Source organism: Apus apus, chromosome 11 (assembly GCF_020740795.1).
Source record: "Apus apus isolate bApuApu2 chromosome 11, bApuApu2.pri.cur, whole genome shotgun sequence".
Lineage (NCBI taxonomy): Eukaryota > Metazoa > Chordata > Aves > Apodiformes > Apodidae > Apus > Apus apus.
In genome coordinates, this window is record NC_067292.1 from 17,707,524 (window position 1) to 17,732,754 (window position 25,231).

Sequence of the window (25,231 nt, forward strand, 5' to 3'; positions counted from 1 at the left end):
ATATAAAAGACTTAATAAAATATATAATTAAGAAAGATTAAAGGGAAAAATATCTAATGTGATGGACTGGTGGGTTTTTTTAGCCATTTGGCAATGATAATAACAAATTTCTCATGGGATGTCTCAGTCAAATTTATGCATTGACAAACAGTACTGTTCTTTAAGTTGCTTTTGCTAGGTACAGAGAACAAATTAGGTTATTATTGTAAGCCTAGAGGTCTACTAATATGTAAATCGTCTGACTTACATATTCTGAGTGATTTTACTTCTAAGATGCTGTAAGTTTTAGCATTCTCATGTGTGAAGAATTAACAAAATCAACATATGTTCATTAGTCAAAAGCATCCTCTCTGCTGTCAAAATGGTTAATGGGCTGACTAAAACTGGTATGGCCTATAACCTTTAATAACAAATCTTCTTCGGAGCAGAAAGATGAGGGCACCAGGTGCAGGAGAAAATGGGACTTTTTTTCTTGCTGTGACTGTTGAATAATGAATGATGACAGACATACACAAAACTCAGATGCAAATCTGTCATCACACCTTTTGCTCTGCTGCTACGGTATTTTGATGGCAGAAATGCCATCTCTTTATAGTATCTAAGAATAATTTTGGAACCATGTTTTTAGCTTGCTATCTTGGTATCCCACTCCTTTTACTGTGGCACTCTGCTACCCACTTACGAGGATGGACTTCCTGGTAATTTTGTTTGAGTCAAAGAAATAAGTTCTGGAAAACAGCAGCCCTTTCCAGCTTGTTGCTTCTGACCTTTAAGAAGTTGAGGTTCCAATTTCCTGATCCAGATGGTTGAGGAAATCTTTCTAATAGAGTAAATCTCTACAGATGCAAACAGTTCATTAATAATTCAAATTGCCTGAATTAAGGCAGTCATTCCATTCTTTATTCAGTGTTTGAATTAGTGTAATCTTATTTCCTTTATTTCCTGTACTGCCTTTACCAAATCTTATTTTGATATAGCATATGATTAGGCCATGTTACAAAATAAGATGTTGTAAGGGGTTCTATTGAATGATTTTGGTGATAATAATGTAGACAGTAAATAATAGAATGTATATGAAAATAAATCTTTACATATAAAACTTAGAAAGGATTACAAATAGCTTGTGATACTGTATCATTACATCCAGTTATTTGAAGAAGTAGATGATGATGTTGATTTCCGTAAAAATACTTGAAGAAGGTGTTTCTGGTCAATGGGAACAATATGGAATTGAGTGGTATCAGGTAGGAAAGTAATTCTAACTTTTCTTTTACTCTCAATGTGCATATAAGAAAGCAGATGTTTAGAAGGCAATTTCATTCCAAAGCTACTGTACAGCTGCTATACGGAACTCAGTGGGGCTGAAGTACTGGTTAACTCACACTGAACAAGCCTGGACTCTTACAGCACAAGAAACAGCAGAGCCCTGCAGACTGAGGCATATGAAGCTGAACTGAGCACAAGTGGAGGTAAAGTGCCCTATTGTTCAGTCAAGAAAAGTGCTTAAGTAGATATTTGGGTTTCTCATTGGCTTTTGGCCATACCTACTTAATCACTATGCTGCTAATAACCTTTACCAGTGAGAACTGGGTTCTCCAGTAAATTGGGGATTGTGGATACTAATCAGAACAAGTTTGTGTGTTTTTTTTTTTTTCCTTGGTAGTAAAAGTGTAAATGCACCAGACCACTTCAGTTCTTCATCTCATAAACATTTATTTGAAACACAGATTTTAAGTTCTTGGTTTTGATAGAAGGATTTTCTTTGGGAGGGGGAGATTTGTTTGTTTTAAATTATTAATCTTTGTAATAAACAGGAAGTGTAATACTCTCGTCTAGCTTTGGTTTACAATTTGTTGCACTATTTTGAATTATCTGAAATTGAACAGTAAAGTAACAGCATAGCATGAAACTCACAGACCACTCACCTCTTGCACTTCTGCAATAATTGTAAAGGCTATTTCTGCAAACATAAGGCACACAGCACTATGAATGACAAGGCATTATGGCTTCTCTTTGTCAGGTAGAAGTTGTTAGATTATGAGAACCATGAACACAGATGTATTCCACATCCACTTGTCCCCCCTGACAGTAGCCAAAGCACTTTGAATGCTTTTGAGGAAGGTCAGCCTTATTGGTGGGTAGCAAGAAAGGACAACACTTTTACAGGTCGAATGTTTTACAGATCTAGTATTTTATGGAATAGGGGAGTTAAAGTGGAAAAACTGAAACACTGGAGAGATTGAACAAGCAGCAAAGACACTTCTGTTAATCATATTGCTTTTTGTATTTTTTCAAAAAGCTGTAAGGAACTGAGAAAGAATGAAGTTCAGATGTATTAATGGTCACCTAGACTGCAGTATGAAAGGGTGGATAAAATGCTTTTGAAATAGATTTTACTTTTAAATAAGAAAGAGAATCTGTTATTGCTCTCTATTTCTGACTTCATCATCTGGCAAATGAAATACGCTTTGGAAGAAAAAAATGTAGTTAAGATACCAGTGTGGCAGCACATCTAATTCAGTCATAGAAATTCCAGAAGGTACCAGAATCATGTTCGCTGTTGCTGCAAGTAGAGATGGTGGTGCTACTACATGGTGATGCAGAAGGACACGACATATTATATGTGCCTGGAATGCCTAGAAGTATATAATCTTATTCAGCGCATTTTCTAATTATTGAGTAAACCCTTGAATATATAGAAAAGAAAGTTACATTGGTAAGATTACTTAATTAACTCAGTACTTGTTAGGGGATGTATTCTAGTCCTTAAAATATCCACAGCATGTCCATTACAAGCATTGTCTAATGAATTCCAGTATCATTTGTTATGCAGCATGTGACTTTGGGTGAAGTTAGTGTCTGTTGTGGAAATGGAATGCAGAGAGGGGCAACACTAATAGGAAAGGATTCACTCAGTCATTGAGAGAATCCTTGAGACACTGTTACAGATAAGGTTAAACTGTATGAATTGTGATTTACAGACCTTTTTTCTGATACTCTTTTAATATATACTGTTTAATATGTACTGTATGTCTGCAAGTTACTCTTCTGCAGTAAAAATAATGGAAGCATGGTATGAGGCACACTCTTCTTTTTAAAAAAATGTTAAAATGGACATTTTTTCCTCTGCATAAAATTGGATCTACTAGTATGATGGCTATTGAAGTAACTTAGAGTCAAACTTATTTGAAAAACATGGTTATTTACAAAAATAATTTTAAAATTAACCGAACTGTGTATTTAAAACTTTTCCTAATTATGACTGCTCTTCTGCTTTTCTACTTAAATTTATAATGAAGGCGCCAGAGTAAAAATGAAATTTAGCACATCCTGTCCTTTAAATGACACTAGTCAGATTGATGTTTTTTATGCGTATTCTTTCTTGATGCTGTTTTGAGGATTACAGCCATGGATAACTTTCCCCCCCCCCTTTTTTTTTTTTTTTTTTAAGTCATCTAAGCTGTGCTGCTTCTTCTTCCTCCTGCAGGATTGGTTCTGTATTCAGGCAAACCTGCTATTCTCCCTTTTGCCCCACATGAGCAGTGCTGTCAGTCTAAATGTACTTGATCCTAAAGCTAACAAAAAACTTGTGTGACTACTAATAGAAAAAAAAGCAAGCCAAAGAGCCTGCAGTTACCATGACAACACTCTTCCCTGGGGTGTAGCCACTCAGAAATGTATGCTGTGAAATTAATCTCTTTGTGATAGGTAAGGAGGTGCCTTTCCATGTAATGTGCACTGTTTTAAGCTTTTTTATGTTATATTTTACCATTCTCATGTTTAATGTTATGCATCAATCTGGTCTTTGTTGTTCCTTTCTCCCTCTGTGTGCACACTACAGTTTCCTGTTTTTGTAGAGTCTGAGAGAACTTGGCGTTTCAAAACATAGAGTGTATAATAAGTTCCATGAAAAATGGCTTATAAAATGAATGTGATAGGGTACAGAAAGACTGGCTTCTGACTTGAATTTTGCCTGCCATCTCTGTAAAGTTGCTGAAATTGTACTCTGCTCTCATTTACTTTGAACGTGCACAGTCTGTTTGTGGTGGCAATACGGGGATAAGCAAAATGTTTCACAAGAGGCTACTAACAAAACTAACACAGGATACAGTGGCACAGGACAAAATATACTTTATTTGTTTCTGTGCTTATATGTGACTTTTCTGTATTTGCCTACAGCTGATCTTTCAGTATTTGTTAAATATCAGAGACAAACCTCCTTTTTCTTAATATTCTAGATGTGTTTCTCTAATGCTGCATCCTCCTTTGGAATCATAGCTTACTTCTCACTATACAAGTACTCCTTTATTAGGTTCAAAGAAAGGGTACTGTTCTGTATTCTCCTCTCTCCCACCCTTTTTTGGATATTTATAGAATTCTCTTGAACAGATTATATTTTTTTGGTTGTAGCCTGTAGGGATTGTGTATTGATCAACTGTGTAAATGTAATGAACTTTTCACTTGATGAAAATGTCTATGAGCACAAATCAACTTTGCAGAATTTTTCTCATTAGTACAGAAGCCTTTGGCTCTAATCTTACATCATCAGCTTTGGTTTTTCTCTTCATCTTTTAACAACTGACTTGCATAAGGCCACATTCTGCAGCTGGAACTCAAATGAAATTTCTGCTGCTCCATGGAATGACTGCATGACATTCCTGAATGCCTACTGCTATTATATTTAAAAGAACTCTGCTGTTACATTTGTGACCCAGCTTGGAGGAAGACTGTTTTTGAAAAAAACTTTCATTTAGTTATATTAGCCAATGAACTGAGCAGACCTAAATGTAAGAGCTTTGTAAAACTATATCTATACATTTACTTTCTGTAGAGAATAATGCAACTCTTGCAGCTTCTTTAATGGGAAGAAGTCATGCAACAGCAGGACATGACAGCTAGAGGAGTCATGTGTACCTGAAATTAATCTGAAATTTTTAGCCCTAACTAGTGGTTAATGCAAAGCTTTTAATTGTGAATCACAGGAAATCAGCTTACAGAGTATACTTTTATTCTTTAGATCATGCATTGTCAGGCAGAACACCTGGAAACATGATTCAGGTGGTAACTATGCACCGCATCTCTCTACCTTCCAGTACACAGGAAATGAGCTTGGTATTCTGATGCGTAAGCGAAGACATGCTTCTGAATTAAAACACATCAGATTGTCTGAATGCGGAAATTAACCACCTGATTAAAAATGCACCTCATAAATATTAACTCTAACTGCATTGTAAAAATAGAAAGCATATTACAACATCTAGTTAATAAACAGGTACCGTGTCTTTGCATGTTACCCTTTATCCACTCCCGTTTTCTTCAGGAATGTTTTCAGAAGATTGTCACTTGACTTTTTCTGTAGTGGATTAATTTGCTAAACAAAGATCCAAACCTTGGAGTTTGCATCTTGATCCTAGTGCGTGCTTGTGTGCTAATCTGTATGTGCTGAGCTTCTTTCAGGCTTAAATCCTGAAAGATGTACTTAAAATGGAGATTGTGTGATACTAAATAAGCTTTGATTTGCAAAGGAAAAGTGAAGGAGCAAATCACAGTCAGAGAATGGGCTATAAAGGAGCTGGACACAGTTGATCATAAGCCTGTCCTGGCAGCAGGGATCATAGTAAAAATATTACTAGTAGTATTAAACTGGCAGTGAGTTGCTGTCATAGGAATCTCTTTGAATATTTAAAGCCAGTGCAATAGAGTTTGATTAGGACTTCCCAAGATGATAATAAAATATGTTGAGTTCTAAAATCTAGGAATAAAATTTACCTCAGTTAATTACTGCCCAAGCAAAAAAGCTGGAGTTGAACTATATCTGAGAAAATAATAAAGACCTCTATAATGTGCTTGTAATTTCTGGTATCAGGGGAAAGTGGTTCCAAGTTTTCCCGTAACACTGTCTGACAGGTCTCGGTGCTCCTTAATGCCTTGATTTTGCTGTTAGGAAAGCTGGTTGATTCACCCCTACTAGCATGTCTTGCTATAGCTATTGACAAAAAGGGAAAAATACAAAGTGTCTGAATGTCTTATATTGATGTTGGCATTGGTAATGAGGTAGCTGTACTTAATGAAGCACCAAATTCTTCTAATTAATTATTTATAGTTTCTTTTTGAGAGGTATTGTCTTAATACCAGTACTTAAAATGGGATGGGATGAGCTGTTGAGATAAAAGGATGCAGAATACAAGGTAGTCAGTGTAAGGAGATGAGCAGTTCAAGTGCAATCATATATGGTGTCTTCATCATAAAAAGACTAAGAGGTATTATTAGACATTCTCTGTTTTGTTTAGGGATTTTTTTTTTTTAAGCTCTTGAGCATGAATGTGTAGAAAGTGGAAGTCTTTGCTGGTGATCTTTGTAAGAAAAGACATTCGAGCTGAAAACTCTTATAATGGGGTTTTTTTTACTGTCTATTATATTGTAAGCTACCAAGGAGAGTTTATACCATGGGATTTTGCTGCTTTATTTGTTTATGCATTTATGTTACAGTGTTTCAATTATGCTTATACTCTTGTAGTTTTATTCTCCTTGAAGGTTATGCTGTGCAAGTGTTTGTATGCACAAATGGGAAGACAGGTTTTAGTAATGACAAATAATAATAGCATTTCACCTCTTTTGTCTGCATTGTGATGGCAACATGTGTTCCATTAGCACCCTGATTGCAGTGCTCTTGTCAAGATTTCTGGGTTTTGCTGCTGGATTCTGAAAGCACTTGATCAATTGATCTTGGAAACATGCTGAGCTTTTTCCCCAAGCCTCTCATAGTCAGTATGAAATTTTTTACAGTTTAGTCCTATCACTAAAACAGAAGTGGAGAAATTGACTAATGATTAATGATTTTTAGTGAACCAAAGAACCAGGAATTTATATGCAAACCAAAATTTTCTCTCTCTGCTCTATTTTTTGTAAAACTAGGTGAATAATACAAGGTTCTCAACTGGGTGCTTTTCTCTTCAGTCCATAAATAAAATTATCTTTTTCTACTTTTTGGAAAACTTACTGTCATATATGCCCTGTGCCTACCTTATTTTTTAACTCTTCATTTTATGTGCTGTATTTTACATTTATCTTTATATGGCCTTGCTTGTGCCCCTAGTTAGAAGCATTAACCTTAAAATTGAATCTTAGAAATCAGAGAAGTCACAGAAGCACCGTGACTGCTGGCAGCCTGCTAGTGACGTCACTGGTCCGTGACAACTTGGATCCCTACTGATTTATGTTCTGTTGGCATCATGTGTTAATGATCTTTTTGTGTAGTGTTATCTGTCTGAAAATTCTTACAAGGCTTGAGCTACACATTAGCACCATCAGTTCCATGAACAATTAGAATATACACAGGAACCAGTGCTACTCTTGGGCTACAAACTCAGTTTCCTAGTACAAAGTCAATCATGTTGTTCATTTATGTTGCATGCCATGTAAGGGTCTCCTGTGAGGTCAGAACCTCACTGTGCTTGCTGGCATATTGACATGTCATTAAAAAACAGTTGTTGCTGCAAAAAGGCATTAGCCTTTGAGAACAAGATGTAGGTCATAATAGCAGTGATGGAGGTTTGCTCTTTGTGTATTTCTCAAATACTCCTCTCCACACAAAAAACGTCTTGGTGACTATATCTAGGTTCATCATGTCAAAAAAATGTTGATTTTTTTGTTGTCAGAGTGGCATATATTTTCAATAATCATATTAATTCTGCTTCAGGTCTGAGGGAAGGATAGGCTGTGTTTATGCCTTTTTTATGCTTACTTTTCTGAGCTTGTTAACACCAACTGCATTTGAAAATCGCGTTTTTCGTTTAGAGGAATTAATGGGGCTAAAACATGCTCAATAACTGCATGACATTTTAAATAATTTTGTGATTTCTGTATGCCATGTGGCATCACTTTACAGTACTTGGTGTCCTTTTCAAGGAATGTAAAACTAGAAGGGACCATCTGGGTTATCGAATACAAAGCCCTCATGATTGTAGGCAACAGAGATAGCAACAGAGCTGGTGCAGAAAGGCTCACAGAGTATTTTTTTTAAATGTACTCTCCCTTTGCCAAAGGCAATAAAGATAAAGCACTTCCCAAAACCTTAAAACAAAGTAAAATATTTTTAATTAAGAAGAAAGTAAACTACTGTTTCAGGTTTTGTTGTGGCCAAGAAGAAAAGCTGAAGTGTAATGAATTGCATACAAATTGCAAGAAAAAGAAAGAAAGCATTTACAGTTAACTGAGAAAGAGGATTCAGAAGACTTAAGAATTTGTGCAGTTTAACTATTGTCAACTGCATTTCTGAAAACAAAAATGAGCCACTAGTTGGCACACAGACTGTGTAAACCTCTTATTAGTTTGGAAGGCTGTCCAAAGTACAACTCTTTCATTCGGAGCTACAAGGAATGTGTCATTTCATAGTAAAAAATTATCTTTGTCTTCAAGATGAATATAAATTAACAGTTATGAAAAGATAGTCTATCAATGCAGCTATTAATCTTAAGCAACTTTTAGTGGATGGATTGAAAATTAATTTTGAAAAACAGCATCTTTGTTCAGACAAAGAAACTGCATGTGTTACCATAACATTATGCAGATCAGTACCCCTTGCAGTAGCATTTAAATTAATTTTAATAGGAGGACGTTGTTTAGTTCCTTAATGAGTTTATTGTTCCTGTCTTATTGTCTCTTGAAAGACCTTTTTTTTTTTTTTCACATGTATGGGTGAAAATGAACAGACGAATGTATAGTCTATGTGTTTGGAGTTTCTTAACCCACAGAGGCACATTGAATTAATCTCTGGTAGAGATTTACCTTCTCTTTCTCACTTGGAATCTCTATACATAGTAGAGAGATATATTCCTGCTGAGTTTTAGGTATTTTTTATTCTTTTCATATTATCTGTGATTGCTTAAAATTATTGTTGTTTTTAGGAAGATTTTGTATCATAAAGTTGAAGTATTTTGCCCTTGTCTGAATGAAAGACACAGGGTAATACCAAGGAGAAAAACAGACTGGCAGCATCAGACATGCACGTGTGCTCTGCAATAATTCCACCAGTTCTTCCCTACAGCTCTTATATGAGTGAATATAAAACAGCCTAACAGTTCTCCTAGTCAATTTTAATACATGCAAATACATACATGAACACTCATGCGCACCTACACACTCATGAGTTCACACTGATGAAATCTTAACTTAGGAAAGTAATGAGCATGGTTAGCATGGTACAGTTATGTTCCTTCTCGAACACAAGTTTTCCAGCTCTTCTCATTGTTTTTTGACATGTCTCTCTGCTCCTCCCTTTTGGCTTCATTACTGTCAAAGTTGCTTAAGTGTCATAATCTGCTTCTGTGGAACGTGTAACACAGTTCGGACTGGTGGACAAATTCTGTCTTTGGATCTGTACAAATCCCACTTGCTCAGACCTGAGCTGCTCACAGAGATGCAACGATGAAAGCTGGCTTGCGAGAGAAATATGCAGGGAAAGACTAATGTGGTTGTTGGTCTGCTGTTGTCTGGAACTGTATATTCCTGATCTGGTGAGGTGTTAGGAGCTAATTGTCCTTAAGTAGTGGAAAATCTAAGACAGGTTAGATTTTTTATCCTAACTGTATTCTTAAACCTCAGATGCTTATGGATTTTAAGTAGTAAGACTTCTTGTCTATGCAGATTATTCGTCCCACTTGGGAGTACCTTGAAAGGATTTTAAATGTTACCTTCAGATGATATTCAGTGATACCTAGAGAAGATGTTAATTCATCTTAGAAAAAATATATGCGTTAGAATGATTTCTAAAAATTATTATTTATTATTAAGCTGGTAGCTGGCAACTGTGACCATCTCCTCTAGCTCTTATTTAGGTATAGCTCAGCTAAAGCTTTATTAATTTGGCTGGGAATTTTGCCTAGCAGAGATTGTAAGATTTGTTTCCAAGTGTCATGTTTAATTTATATAGTACCCATACTTACTTAATTTACAGTAATAACAGCAATTATCTAAAAACTTCTAAAATGCCTTTTAAAATTATAGTAATATACAGCTAGAGCAGCAGGATAGAAAGTTATTAAATAAGTTAGTAGATGGAAACCAAAATTTTAATTAAAGTATTTTAGATTACCTCATGCTTCCATAAAATCAGCACACAATACAGGAAGTACAGAACACTAGATAATAAATTCCAGAATGTTAAAACAGGTGGCAAATAAAAAATAAAGCAGAATAAATAATGGGGAAAAAAAAAAAGTATCCCTGTGTATTTCTCCAGTGAGTGTGGAACTCCAGTGAGTGTCTTTTCCTTCTTTATGCAGAACATTTCTGTCAAGGCTAATTCTTTCCTAACCCTTGCAAAGAAATACAGCACTGCAGAAATGGGAGCAGATACTGTTTTATCTCTCATACACTGGCACAACCTCAGCACTGGTAGGGTTTTTTGCCTGTTACTACCTACATCTATATTAAAAATTGTACTGTTAGAGAAGAAATTCTGCCTAGCATTTCCAGTGCCAGCATATAAAACAACAAATCTGATAAACAATGTATACTACTGAACTCTTAAAAATGTTAAATAACATTTGGTACAGAATTTCCAAGTGATATTCTAACATCATTGTTCTTGTGAAAGATAGGCAGCAATCATAATGGTTAAGCAACCACTATTATTTCTCTCTTGGGAGCTTCTGTTGGGAGCTTCTTATTCTTGTTATTTTTATGAGTATAGTATTGCTTGTCTATTGTTGCTTCTTATTGTTACATGTTGCTTTGCTATTTGCATTCAAAGGGTTATCTCTTGCTAAATTCATGTCTTACATCTGCAGGAGACAAGGAACAGCTTTAAATAATCCCTTTGACAAGATTTAGTAGATTGTGCTGAGTGCTAACAGTGCTTTGAATTTTATCTGCAGTATCTCAGGTGTGATAGCAGATACAAGTTGAGGAGTTTAGCAAACTTAGACTGAACAAACTGTCTTTGGTTAAAAATAAAATCCCCAGAAATTACTGAGAGACATCCCCCAAGAGACAGAACCTTTATCTTTATAAAATAATAGGATGAGTTAGCCTTAATATTTGTTTCCCCGCAATAAGATATAGGAAGAATTTGGAACAATTCCTTACTTTTAATGCTTTCTTCTGTTTCCTGTGTTCCCGTGTACAATTAGACAGTATTAATTTTGAAAAAGTGATTCCAGGTCTCTGCATTTACGTAATGCCCTAAGCTCTCTTTGTAGCAGTAGTGGTTGCCTTTGCTGAGAAACTGGTAAGTGGGGCATGATGACTTGAGGAATGATAATGGAATTCTACCTCAATGGTCTGATCTTTCTGAGGATGCATTTTTAAGAAGCTCTCAAAGATTTCAGAGTGCCAAGGTGAAGATTATCCTGCAAAAGACAAAGTCTAGCCAAAGAAATATATTTTGTCTGAAAACTATTTGGGTGGGTAGGTGGCCAAATTGATAAAAGATTAAGCAGATAAGAGGGTACAAATTTAATGTTAAATACTTATGGCTACTATTATCTACTCTTAGTATGAGCTTTCTCCGTGAACCAAGTCTAGCATCTGTCTTTCATGTATTGTGTTTGTACTGATGTAACAATTCTGAACTTGGAATCAATAAGCTGAGAGCAAATTAGTCATTATATATGAGTATTGTGCCCCTTCCCAGGGAATTTAATCAGTAACACCATACACAATTAATTTGAACAAATCTAAGCAGATTACAGCAGGAACAGGAGCAAGCATATGTTAATAACAATCAGGCAACACCTATATTAACTGGTCAGATTAAAATTATAATTTGAATTAAAATTCAAGTGATCCCCCCTTTGCCTTTAACAAGTTTCTTGGAAATAATCACTGCTGAAGTACATCTTGAGCCATTTCATTAACCTTTAAAAGAATGCCTCTAAGTGTTGCTTCTTGGCTGAGATGTTAAGATGCTAGTCATGCTGATGACCTGTTCACAAAAGCTGAGTTACCAGCTGCATTTGCATTGCTCTGCAGATGAAGAGTGCTATTTTAGAGCTGAGCGTTACTCTCCCAACCACAATTCTGAATACTTATTTGAGTGATAATACAGCAAACATTTATTATGTCGATGAAAATACAACCGTTTTTAATGTCTTCTTATATATGTGTTGGGAAAACTTCATACAATGAGTAATGATTTGTCCATCAAAAACACCAAGACAGTCCTAAAAGCTTATGATGTGAAGGGGTGAGACACAGGGCCAGAAATTAAGTGATCTCAGTGGAGAAAGTTGCTTGAGTAGCATTACGCAGCTGATTGTTACCTCAAGGAATAAAATTCTTGTTTACTTTCAGAGGGCAGCTTGTCTTTTGATATGCTGACTGGCTGCAGGTTCACTAGCTCACTGGGCTTCTGATCAGTGATGTGCCTCCCTAACAAGCTTGGCCTAAATTCAAGGTCTAACAGAGCACAGAGCTCAAGCAGGTAAGTCAGCTTGGACTAGGAAATTGGGCAGTGAAAGAGGACGTGCACAAAGATGTCCAGGAGCTCACCTAGAGGCATGTGACAGATGCAGGAATGTTCTTTGCTTTGTGTCTCTGCCACAGCTTCTACATGTCTTCCTGTATTAAAAGAAAACTGTGAAATAGAAAATGTTAGACTGAGCGAAAAACAAGGCATGTTGTAAGATTTGGGTTTCCTGCTGTGAAAGTGGCAAAGTGTTTTGTTGGTGATGATCTTTTTTGGGTAGGTGTCTAATCTGTTTCCTCTTAAGGAAACTTCCATAAAGAAATAATAACAATACAGTTATACTCCCTCAAATAGGAATAAATAGAAGTGATTAAAAGGTTTTTTTCTAAGGGAAAGAAAGATGTGGTCACAGACCATTAAGGAAAAAGAAATGGGGACTTTTATGTCCAATAACTAGTGCATCACTAAAAACTAGGACTAACAGGATTGTATCATAGAGTAAAACAGAAAGTTAAGTCATGTATCCTGCATTATTATTGCTTTGAGAGTTTGATGGGAACATTGCTTAGATTATCCATTTATAAATAAGGTATTTTTTTTCATTGAATTAAAACATAAAGTCTGCCCTAGCCACACCATTTGAAACTGAAATTACAATAGTTAAACTTCATCAGCTTGCAGCCTTCTCACATGAGGAAGAATATCAAGTACTCCTCCTCCTCAACTGTTTTCCCTGTCGTTGCTAGAGTTACAGCTGATGACTGCCACTGTATGTTTTGCTTCCTGGGAATTCTCAAGTGTGTTGCTTCAGACAGAGACCAGCTCTTTTATAGGTAACTGGAGAGTTCAGACTGAGTGTATTCATGATACACATGTATTTTGTGTTTAAGAATCTGTGTGTGTATGCTGATGACAGTGACAGTTCGATAAGTGACAGTTTGAATACTTGGTGCCTGTCTTGGAAACATACTGCTTTCTGTAGTTTGTGAGTTAACATGTAAAGGAGTATGATTTTTATCATAAAAATTACTCAATGGTGATCGAGTTCTGTATTTATTCTTCTGCTGGTGGTATTTTAACCTGAAGCATTGTGTATTTTGTAAAAGGAAGCAGAGATGTAGTCAGAGAACTAAACAAAGCTCTCTTTACATTGCAGCTTGGAAAGATTACTGAATTACAAAAAAGTTAGTCCACTGACGTATCAAACAACCAATGTATAAGTACAGCTGGTAACAAAAATATGTATGGTTTGTCAGTTATTCTGCTTATTTCAGATATATAAACCCAGACATCCTTTTTTGAAAAAATGCAGTTTTTCTGCTAATTATTTGCAGCATTTGGACACTGCAATCTTGTGTTTACACAGCAAGCTGACAAAATGTGATCAGTGGCATTCTAAGTTTTCACAATTTAAAATGTGCCATCACTCTGCCCTCCAAATAAAGCCAGAGGTTTGTATGTTTGTAGTAATCACAAGTGGTTCTTTGAGCCAAATGTATGCATGTAAAAGTCACTTCTTTTCAAATATCCCATTCCCAGTCAGTAGGATGTCCAGAATGGTTAACATGGTGTCCAGTCATTGGATCAGTGCCTCATTGGATGCTTTAAATCTAACACAGGGATCTGTTAGTGTCAGCAATGGTCCACATGGATGATGGCTGCAGTGACGGGATTTAAGAAAGGGTTATTCTACATAGTGGAATGTAATAACTAAATTAATTTATAAAGTGTTCCATATGCTTTGTTGAGGGCAACTTTTTATTTCTATCTGTGCTACTGCATATTGAAACCTAAATTTTTATAGGTGAGTTCTTATTTCAGACTCAGAGTCAGCCCTATCCATTTAGACTTCATCAACTCAGTGACTGAGTAAGGATAGAGTCATTCACCTAAAAGCTTCCTTGTGTTTGAGCTTCTAGGTGATCCCTACAAGCTTAGTTCAATTCTGACTTCTGTGTTACTGTTACATCTGCATGTGACACTGTTTCTAGCATTTCTAATGTTCTAATGTTGTTTTCAATGTGCCTTTTTTGAATGCAATGAAATTAATGAAGAAAAGCTAAGTAATAGCACATCTCCTTTGGAGGACTTTGTGGTATCTGACATTCGTATCCAAGTCCCTTGTGTCCTGTAGACAGAAGCTGGCATTCAACTGCTGTGATATTAACTTAATTTCCAGGGAGCATCACCTTTTGTGTGTAGTGGGCATTTTGCTTTCAGTGTTACTCAAGTCCTTTACTGTGACATTTATTTTAAAATATAGCACTGGTACCGATGTGTCTTGATCTGTGTTTTTAAGCATATTTTTTGAAGCATATCCCAAGATTACAACAGAAGGTCTTGTTCTGAACCCAAATGGGAGGTTGCTTAGGAGGTACATGTATGGGAAGGAGGTTAGAAAAAAATATTTGTTAAAAATTATTTATAGAAGCTTCCCCCTGGAAAGCCTAGAAACCTTTCTGTTATTTCAACTTTCCAAATGTTCTACTGAGCACAACACAGTAGAGAAATCCTTTGGGTTGAACTCTGACCTATGAGATAATCAGCATCTGTGCTGTCAGAGTAATTCTAAGTTTGAGGTTCCTAATCTTTTTTCCTCTAGAGAACCAAGTTTTGTTTCAAAATACTTTTTTCACATCTGTTGCCACAAGTAGATGATGTGAATTTCTTCAGATACTGACAGGTTGTAGCTGACTTAAGAGATATTGTTTACTATGGCATGCTTGAAAAGCCTACAATCTGAAAAAGATTTAGACCTGGCTAAATTACTTGTTGCAAATCAGTTGTGTAGAGTTGTGGGCATGAGCTGTGGCAGATGGACTCAGTGAAGAATTTCCAAAAGTGAATCCGCACTTGAACCAAATATTTCACAGTTTCCAGTGCCTACTTGTTACATAAATGTAACATAAAACTATCAGATGTTATTGCTAATGCTATGTAACTATAGTAAGTAGCTGTAATGTAGCTAGTGAATGTAAATAGCTTACTAGAGACAGAAGTCAGGAAACAGCCCATACACAGCTGCCTGTAGACGTCAATGTTGAAAGCAGTTGCTTCCTCAAGATGTGTTTATCAGAGTTCTTGCAATTGAAAAGAGGGATGAATGTAGTAAAACAAGGCTTCCAAGAAGTATTCACAAACATAGAATTAAGGCTTTTATTTGTTGTTGCTCTGCTTTGTTTGTTTTCAGATAATGTTGCAGCACAGAAAATCAGTAAACCTGCATTTAAGTAACAATTGACTTCAGAATGTGTCTTTCATACTGAAGCAGTGGTTTTGGAACTTAAATGAATTTACTTTGAATTTTCTTAGCTTGTATTCATACCTTCCTTTCTTCTGTCAGTTCCTTGTAATTTCATTGATATGTGTATCAGCTGTGTATTTAAAAACAGTATAATGGTGATATAATTAATATGCCTAGCAGCATGTAAAGGAACCTTAACAGGTTTGTGATTTACTAACAGTAGCTTTACGAGTTTAGGCTGGAGCTCGCAAACTGACCTCTGTGAGTTGTTTACTTAATTTCTCATTTTGCTGAAAATCAAGTTGTGTTATCAGCTGAGTGAGCAGAAAAGTCTTACTGCCTTCATTGCTTACCAGTTGGGCTTCTTTGCCTCAGTGGAGTCAGTCATAATTGTCAATTAGTTTCAGGATAATAACTTAGAATCATAGAGTGTCTTGGGTTGGAAGGAGCCTCTAAAGGTCATCTAGTTCAACTCCCTCCTACAAGAAGCAGGAACATCTCAAACTACAAGAGATTGCTCAGAGCCCCATCAAGCCTGACCCTGAATGTCTCTAAGGGATGGGGCCCCTATCACCTCTCTAGGCAACCTGGAGCTTTTTTTACTGTCCAACCTAAATCCACCCTTGTCTATCTCAAAACCATTACCCCTTGTCTTACTGTTACATGTCCTAGTGAACAGGTCTTCCCCAGCCTTCTTATAGGCCCCATTCAGGTATTGGAAGGTTCCTATAAGGTCCCCTTGGAGTCTTCTTGTCTTCAGGCTGAACAACCCCAGCTCCCTCAGCCTACCTTCATAAGAGAGGTGCTCCAGCCCTCTGGTCATTTTTGTTGCCCTCCTCTGGACACACTCCAACAGGTCCACATCCTTTTTGTGCTGGGGGCTCCAGAGATTAATTCTGATCTCAGCTACAAAATTACTTCTTCAAATGCATAAGACAGTCTGAAATACAAAGGAAAAAATATTCATTAGGAAAAATTGAACCTAGAACAAAAAAACAGAACACGAACTTTTTTCATATTAGCACAGAATTTGTCTTTGGAAGGATGAAATGGTTTAATCTTGCATGTACAAAAAAAGCCTCACAGCTTTTGTCCTGTGGTATTTTCCCTCAAAACAGATCAGTAATCCTGTTAGCCAGAATGAATAGTGTAACCAGATGGTGGGACCTGCTTTCAGTGTCCTGTGTGAGTCCAGTCATCTCAGCCAAAGGCCCTGACCAGCTTGACAAAACTTAGTAGAAAAGGCATCAGCAGTAGTGAGGAACTTCGTGGTTGTTTCTGCTCTAGGGCTCAAGAGTGAATGAATGTGGCTCGGAAATAAATTTCTTCTTTTCCCTAAGAAAACGTTGTTCCCTTTGGAGTAACTGTGTGGCTTGTGGATTATGCTGGTCCATGGGTGTCTTTGTGACAGCAGCCTGCTGCTCAAAGCTAAGGCAGTTATTTCTCTTGATCATATTACAATGAGGTGTAAAAAGTTTGATATTTCACTCCATAGACACAAATTGTTTATTGTTACCTGTAGCCAAGACACACTGGAATTTGCAGTTCTGCTTCCTGTGCTATACTCTGTAGCCCTGTGTCAATGCATGAGGCTTCTGGTTGCTCAATTTATCAGCCTAACACCTGCCAGATTTAGATAACGAATTTAGAATAAAAAATTAAGTTATCTTTTGTGAATTCCCTTCACTAGAGGTAATCCAGAGGCTTTATTTTCTCAGTTTTGCTTGTGCATTTACTGCACATAGAAACAATTGAGATAAAAATCTACTGTACTTTGACTACCCTTGATAGCGAAGCTCATTACACCCCCATTATAATTATTACTCTCTTCATGTATATCTCATTAAACACTTCAAAAACAGGCATCCAGGGGATGCTGTTTTAAGAAACTATGTAAGTGATCAGTATTAACTGTATGAGATATAAAAGTATGTTTCCTCTGCATCACCTCAAATCTTATGAAATTTGGGATCCATAATAATCTGAATTATATAAAAAATGTCATTCTGTCAAATGGTGCTCTGATACTTTCCCAGTAGGCATTTGCTTCACTAATGCAAATTAACCCCTGGGAATAGTCTTGTTGAAGGCAATATAGAAGTACAAGCCATGGCCAACAAACAAATGGCATCTCTGCTTGCCATACTCGGTTGAATGTTATGTCCTGCCAAGTGGAGTGTAGGCGAGGGGCAGTTAGCAGAAGTACAGATGCAACCAATAGCTAAGCAAGATTGCTTCGCCCTTAAAAAAACCCCCGAAAAACAGTTGCCCTTTCCTCACTGAAGCAGTACCATTCACAGACACTAAGATAGTGGTATATGACAATTTCAGGTTTGTAGTGGGGAAATAACCCAAAGCCAAGGGGAAAGCACCAGGAATGTAGCATTCCATGACGTACACCTTTTTCTCTGACAACTGTTCTGTTACCTACATGAGATAATGTAAACTTATCCTGAATATGAATTGCATTCACTTTATTCTTCCAGATCCCCCCCAAATTCATGAACAAAGACAGTGATGCATGTGGAGTAGGAATCTCTGAAACATAGAACCTGGCAGGCTGGATGCATCCAGATGTGAGCTAGAACCTCTTCTGCCAGCAGAAAATAGTAGACTCTTAGGCAATTCAGTAGAGAGTGCCAGAAACCTGGTTCTTATCAGACAATGTGAGTAGCCTTCAAAGGAAGCTTTGTGACTGAGTGTTGCTTGCTGTGCTGTAACAATAAGGTGTCCAGAACATACTGAGCATGTTTCTCAGTTTGTCAGGATGTCTCAGAAAGGCAAGAGGAAGGACCAGCAGTATAACTTGGTACTTAATAGAAAGTGAAATAAGGTTTAACATGAGTGGGAAACATACTGAAGTCCTTCTGTTTTGCATTCCTGTGAGTCTAGAAGATTTTTTTCAAGACTGCTACTTTGGTGGCAGACACACAGACACAAAAAAAAAAAAAAAGAGCTGCAGAGTGTCTCTACAAACATGTAAAAGTGGAGTTGTGTAGTTAGGGGGATTCTTGGCATGGGTCTTGTTAGGTATAACTTACTGTTCTTCCAGAGGTACCCAGCGTGGCAGAGTGGCATGTTAGTGCACTGTAGACAGCTAAGGGTTGAAATAGGTCATCACTTCTGTGATGGGTTTTGTAGTTGTAACATGGCATGAAGCTTCCTAGAACAAACCTGCACAAAATCTTCTGTCTTCCTTGGAGTGGTTTTAGGACAAACCACCAGACTTTGTGGTTTTAAGTATTTTGTTCACGAGTATTTGAAAGATGAGTAGCTTTGTAATATCTGAGCAAAATTCAGTTGTGCTTTATGTGAAGATGGCAACAAATGTTCTCTTAGACAAAATACAAACTGATTGGACGTGATATATTAAAAAGTAATATACATTGCTAACTGTCTATTTTTATGAGTTACTCTGTAACAAGAAATGCAGATATGAAAGGACTGGTGTACTTTAGTCTACCAGTGTATTACAGTTACATGAACTTACAAATGAATAAACAAAATATTTTTGCTTAAATTTTGTTACCACATTCAAAAAGTCAAAAGCGTAGAGTGCCCTGGATTGGTGGTTGTGTGTGGGTTTTTCTGAACAGAATTTTAAGAGACTTATATTTAACAGTTGTGTGCATCTCAGAACAATTTAATCTTATAAAATTCATGAGTTTGCCGTCTTCTATTTTTGTCAGAGTGCCTGATATGGTAACAAGTTTTGGGGCAAAGACTCAGTACTTATGTGTTGTGTTTTGAGTAATGCTGATTCTTTTTCGATTGTTCACCATACAGTTAGATCTCTGTGAATCCTGAGGAAATATGCCTTTGTCAGTAGAGCAGGAAATTGTGAGTTATGAAGTCTAATCGCAGGGTTTGCATGAAAACATAAAGTCACAAATGCTTTGTTTTTCCCATTTTCCTTCTGTAGAACATGAATAAATTTACTTCAGTTTTATTTATAGGAGTAGCTGTATTTTAATTTAGTTGGGTTGTATTTTAATTTCCTTTGTAAAGTATTTTGAGAATTGTAGGTGAGGTTTTTTATAGAAGAACACAAAATAATTTGCAGGGATTTGTGTTGGATTTACTGTAGGCTAAGATAACTTCTTTGCCAGCTGTTAAGAACAACTTCAACAGTACAGAAATACCCACTCTGTTGAAAATTGATTGTCGTTCTATCTGATGAGACATATTGGACTAAGCAGAAGCCTGAAGGCTTTAAGTGCTGCTTGAGAAAGTACAGGTCTTAATTTTACAGGGAGCCTGTGCTCCCAGACAATTTATGGCCTTGGCATGGCTGTAGTCAGGCCTCTGTAAGTTTTTGATGGCAACAGATGAGTAGGAAAAATTTTATCTCCAATTCTGTCTTAGGCACCCAAAACTTTGTTACCATATCAGCCTCTCTGACAAAAATACAAGACTGTTGCATCTTACTAACATTTGTTAAACAAGCCGTCTACAAAGATCAGATTTATTTAGCCATTCTTGAATTACTCCAGCTCCTGTAAAATACAAGGCTAAAAGCACACCAAAAGGTGATTTTGTAAATAGAGCCCATTCCATTTCAATTGTATAAACAGAGCTTAGTGTCACAGATTCATGCATTTGTATGCTGCAGTTGTCTCACGACTGAAGTACACCAAATAAGGTCTCAAAATAGAGAGTGTTTAGCTTTCCAGGTACTGAGTGAGATCACCAAGTGGTCAGATGATGGGGGTTTTTTGTTCTAATTCTTGCCTGATAATAAAGCTTTTCTGAAAACTTAAAGCTGTGTGAAGTATTCAATGTTATTTTCAGACATTTGATGATATGCTGTTAATTCTGTTTCTCACCACTTCCTAAGGCCATAAATACAAATAGATAATTTGGATATATGTGATTTTGTCTCCTGTACAAGAAGAGGCAGTTGTGGTGATTAGGATTTTTTGGTATGAATTTCCAAAGAAGAATTGCAAACGATGCACTTAAATCTATGTTTTAAATTAATGTCCTTGCTGATTGTAACTGGCTCTGGTTGTTTTGTTTCTTGATTTGTAAAACCCTTATAGTTTTAGAGGGATTTGTGGCATTGGCCCCTCTAAAAAACAGCAGAAGCTGTCAATCTACTTCTATTACCACTGAAGGAAAAATAATTGATGGAAGTTTCTGGAGTGCAGATTATTAGATGAGTTTTTGCACCCTACAGTGAAGTAGAACTAAATGCCCTATTAAAAAGTTCTCATGTGACATGTATCTAACTATTCACCTGATGTTTGCAGGCTGGTATTACTGCACTTGCATTTAAATAACAGAGTGCACAAAGTTTTGAGAGGTGTATTGGTACAGCTGGTGTGTAGCTTGGTCAGCATCGACACTAAATATGCCAAAGTCTTAAGCAGACTGTGAACTTCTGGGGGTGGGTTTTAAAAATTTATTTCTGCAGACATGTACTTAACAGCTGAAATCACTGGTACGCAATTAAACTTGTAAATTCACAGTTATTAATTTATTTTTTTTTTACAGGTTAGTTCAGTTAGTTTAGATGTCTTGTTTACAGTGGCTTCTTGCCTCATGGCAGCTTGTGGATGTAAAAGAGACAAGCTGGAGAGTAGCTAGGCAACGTTTGATTACCTTCTTTAGAAAGAGGGAAGAAAGTTTAGGGAGAAACTAGTAGAAGAACATTGCATTGGTGTGCTGGTTTGAGCCAGGATGAAGCACGTGACAATTGGCAAGCCTGCAAAAATGCTTTCCTCCTTCCTTTCTCCTGACTAATCCTTAGTTTGAATGGGGACTGCTTTATTCATCAGTATCAGCACTACACCTGATTCAACTGCTCATATCATAGTGCATCCACACTTTTACTAAATTTTTACTACAAAAGCAGTAAATTGTTACTGACTTAAGTGGAGGTTAAGGTGAGCCAGTAAGTGCTCTTTAAATTCCCTTACCCTACATCTTGAGCTGCCTCATGGAATGAGTCCTGTACAGCATGACAGGATTTCAGTTAAAACATCAGGCTGCAAAGTGATCACAAGGGAACAAGAAAGCATTTCCATTAGAGGCACTGACACTTTGAGATGGCTGCGTCTCTGTAATTACAGTCACGTAATCAAGCATAGAAAACAGTTCACATGTATTTTGCCTTTTGGAGTAGGTTTTTTTTGTTGTTTTTCTTTCCAGAAGGGTAGTTAGCTGTTGAACTAGACTCTAATTAAAAGCATGTCTAAGAATAATCGGGGGAAAGACAGTGAATGAAGAAAGGAGATATTTCTGGAGTGTGTGTTGTAACAAAACCAGATGAGACCATGGAGGAAAGGAGAGATTAAGTTATGGTTTGTCTAATAGAGGAAGTAAAACTTTTCTGACCACTTCTAGACTGTCCAAGTAACTGTATTATTGCAACATTTATTATTTTTCTTCTGTTTCTCTTATTATTTGTTGACCTGTATTGTCCTTTTTTTAGTTTGCAAGCTATGTTGGAGCTAGGAACATCACTTTTGATGTCTCTAGCATACTTCTGGGCATAATTATAACCATAAAAATCTTTGAAATCTTTCCACATGATGTCTTGTTATCACCAAAGTTGAGATACTCTATACTGGCACCATAAAAAAAATTAAATAAAGTCTTTTTTTAGCCTTCAAACACTTAAAAAATAATAAAACCAAGTAAACAGACTGCAGTTTACGTCTTTGTAGCATAAAAAAATATCTATTTCATTGCAATATCTTAAATTCTCCCTTAATCTCTCAAACCCCTATGAATAAAGCATTGGATTACCAAGTAATACCCTTCATCACAAGGAATTATGCACTTTAGCTTTAGGCTCCATCTAAACTGATGCATTAGGAGAGATGTTACCGACGTCATGCTTTACAAGTTGCAGTTCTCTCATATGGTGCCTTCCCTCCCCCTTTAAGGACTTGCTGAGCTAAAATGTGTCTCTCGTGTCTTTCTTAATTCTCTCTTTCTGGGGGCTTTGAGGCACTAGCATGTGTATAGTTTTGTAGCTAAGAGACAAGATTAGGAAACTTAGTTCCTGTTTGTGTGCATCCCAGTGAGTCTGTACCAGAGCTATGGCAAGTTGTGTGATTTCCTTAATCTACAAAATTAATAAACTAGAATAATATTTTACTTGCAAGAAGAGTGCTTTTCATGAGGGCCTTGATATGCTGATGTCTTCTTTCTGCAGTGTGCAAAAACGTAAAGGCCATCCAGCTCATGATTCCATCCTCCCTTTTCTCCAGTTACTGTGTTTTAAAACTTGTTGTGGTACCAGAGTTTTGGTACTTTATACTTATGTAGTTGTGAGATTTTTATTAGAATTCATAGAATAAAATGTATGGAATTAATGTCTGTACTCAAATCCCTAAAGCCTCCCCAGCTGGCTAGGAAGGAGGAAGGCAGCTGGCACATGGTCAAAAACCATCCTGCAAATTCTTGATTTTCAAAGGTACTAGTCCTGTTTAAGGCAAATGAAGTGTAGGAGTCAGCAGAGTGGCCTTTAACCATCAGTCAGTCCTTAGTGTTTACAGAGAATTACATTCTTGCTAAATGTTGTTAAAACAGACCTTAGTCTGAACCAGTTTTGCTTTATGACACTACCTTTGTGAACTTACCCCTAGAAAGGCTTTCTGATTGCATTCATTTTTCTCTTTTTTACTAATACTAATACATGTGATAATATGTTGTATTTCCTGTAACTATGAATTTCTTAGATTTAGTATGTCCCCATAGCCTGGATAATTGCTTTTGTGAAGCTATTCCAGTTGAGCGTTTTGTGGTTTGCTGGACAACTGTTCATCTTGCAGCTTATTGATGCTGCAGTCCATGACAGAACTGGCATGAGTTATGTTAGATGGATTTTTTTACTTCATCACATCATCGAGCAGGCATTGACTACTCTATTTACAAAATTGTCATTTGATGTCATGTCTCCCTAGGAGTTGTAGCACCCTGTCGTCATATATTTAAAATACTTACCTATAGAAGACTCTTTAGACAAACCATTACGGATCCATTGAAGTTCTGCATTTTTTCTGGTGTGTTATTTTAAACTAGTGAAAGTCAAATTGTCCTGATAGTCTGCAACACAACTGCAGCTTTCACCAGAAAGATCATTAGCCTGAAAGTTGGAATATAAGGTTTGCAGTCTGTCCTCACTTCACATACCCCAAACAGCAGTGCTCTGTTTACCCTTGGCACTGTTGTAAACAAGAACCTATCTGGTCTACTGAGTGATTATGGGAATAGACAGGGCTTTTATAAAGCACTTCAAGCATCCCATAGAGCAGAGTAACTTCTTTACAGTTTTTTCTTGTCTAATGGTAATTACATAATTGGACAGTTTTAAAGTTATTTTATTTTTTTATATCTAATATGTAGATGCTAGAGTCTCTTTTGAGCATTCTTACTAACAAGACCTAAAAATCATTGAGGAAAACAAATCTGCTAGGCTTCCCCCTGTTACCAACATCCTAAAATTCATTTGGCAATGAGAAAATGCCAAGCATTTGTTATTTGGCACTTTACTAGTTACTCATTTATTTAAACTAAAACATGTTGCATAAGACTGTGAAAGTTATGCTAAGCTAATAATTAAAAACAACAAAAAAAAGCGCCTCCTGTGATCCAGTCTATCCAATTTCCATCTAAATAGTACCATCAGTGCAAAAATACACAGGACTGTATCTCCCACTAGACATAATTGCCTGGTGCTGGCAAAATGTGCACTTGGCTGTGAGCAATTGCAGGGGTGTTAGTCTCACACTCAGAAGGCTAGGTGTGTGTTGCTGCAAAAAAACCCCAAATAACCAGCTTCTTGATTCTTCTATTTTTCCCCACACCCTCATTTATTTTCAGATTTTGGTGATCTTTTCCTGGTATCAGCATATGCATATTTATTAAGCATTGTTTGCTGTCTGGGAGATTCTACATAAAATTTCTAAGATATAGCTTTCCATGCATGCCCAGGACACAGTAATTAAAAGCAGTTTTTCTACTGTGGTACTGCCATCCTTTTTAATGTATGCACTTAATGGCTTTTCCTTCTCTGTAGTATTTGCGTACCAACTACTTGGGTTTGCTTTTGAAGGTCCTTATAATCTTGTCCCTACCAAAACTGATTTTTCTCATCCTATTTGAGGATTTTATTCCAATCTCCAGTTGGTTTCTGTTATGAGCCCCTGTCACCATCTCACTAGATTTTTCAGACTAACTTGCCCACAAGTTGGCTTTCACTTCTGGGAAGAAACAACTGTGAAACCATCTCATCTATTCCTTTAATAAAATTATTTTTTGCCATGGTGCCTACCAAAAATGTATAGCTGCAAATGTGATGTGCTATGAATACTCTTAGACCTGCTGATCAGGAATCTAGACTGAGAGAAGAATTTTCTTATCGGTAATAAACAAAAAATGTGTGGTAAAAGGAGAGCTAGTTAAGCCATGTATTTTAACGCCTTACTTACTGCTTCTGACCTGTGCAGTATACTCTGTGTCAGCAGTTAAGGCCTAAAATTCATAATAGGAATGTGTTTCATGGCAACATTAGTCATGTGCATTAAATGGTCAATGTACTGATTTCACATGCAGAAGTACCAGTC

General features: G+C 36.7%; 1 protein-coding gene and 1 long non-coding RNA gene across 4 annotated transcripts in view; one reads left to right on the plus strand and one right to left on the minus strand.

Moving 5' to 3' along the window:
- The window catches only part of SMPD3 (sphingomyelin phosphodiesterase 3), a 94,356-nt gene that overhangs the window by 36,533 nt on the left and 32,592 nt on the right, over positions 1-25,231 (plus strand). The window contains exon 1 of one of the 3 annotated variants that reach the window (XM_051629082.1): positions 435-1,469. The exons of the other annotated variants lie outside the window; for them this stretch is intronic. The gene's annotated coding sequence lies outside the window, so the exon portion shown is untranslated. Of the gene's footprint in view, positions 1-434; positions 1,470-25,231 lie in introns of those variants that run through there. 3 annotated transcript variants of the gene reach the window in all.
- LOC127389023 (uncharacterized) overlaps positions 1-25,231 on the minus strand; it is a 78,915-nt gene that overhangs the window by 11,531 nt on the left and 42,153 nt on the right. The window contains exons 3-4 of the long non-coding RNA XR_007890541.1: positions 16,443-16,593; positions 12,493-12,577 (exon numbers count right to left, since the gene is read on the minus strand). This is a non-coding gene — a long non-coding RNA (uncharacterized LOC127389023). The remainder of the gene's footprint in view (positions 1-12,492; positions 12,578-16,442; positions 16,594-25,231) is intronic.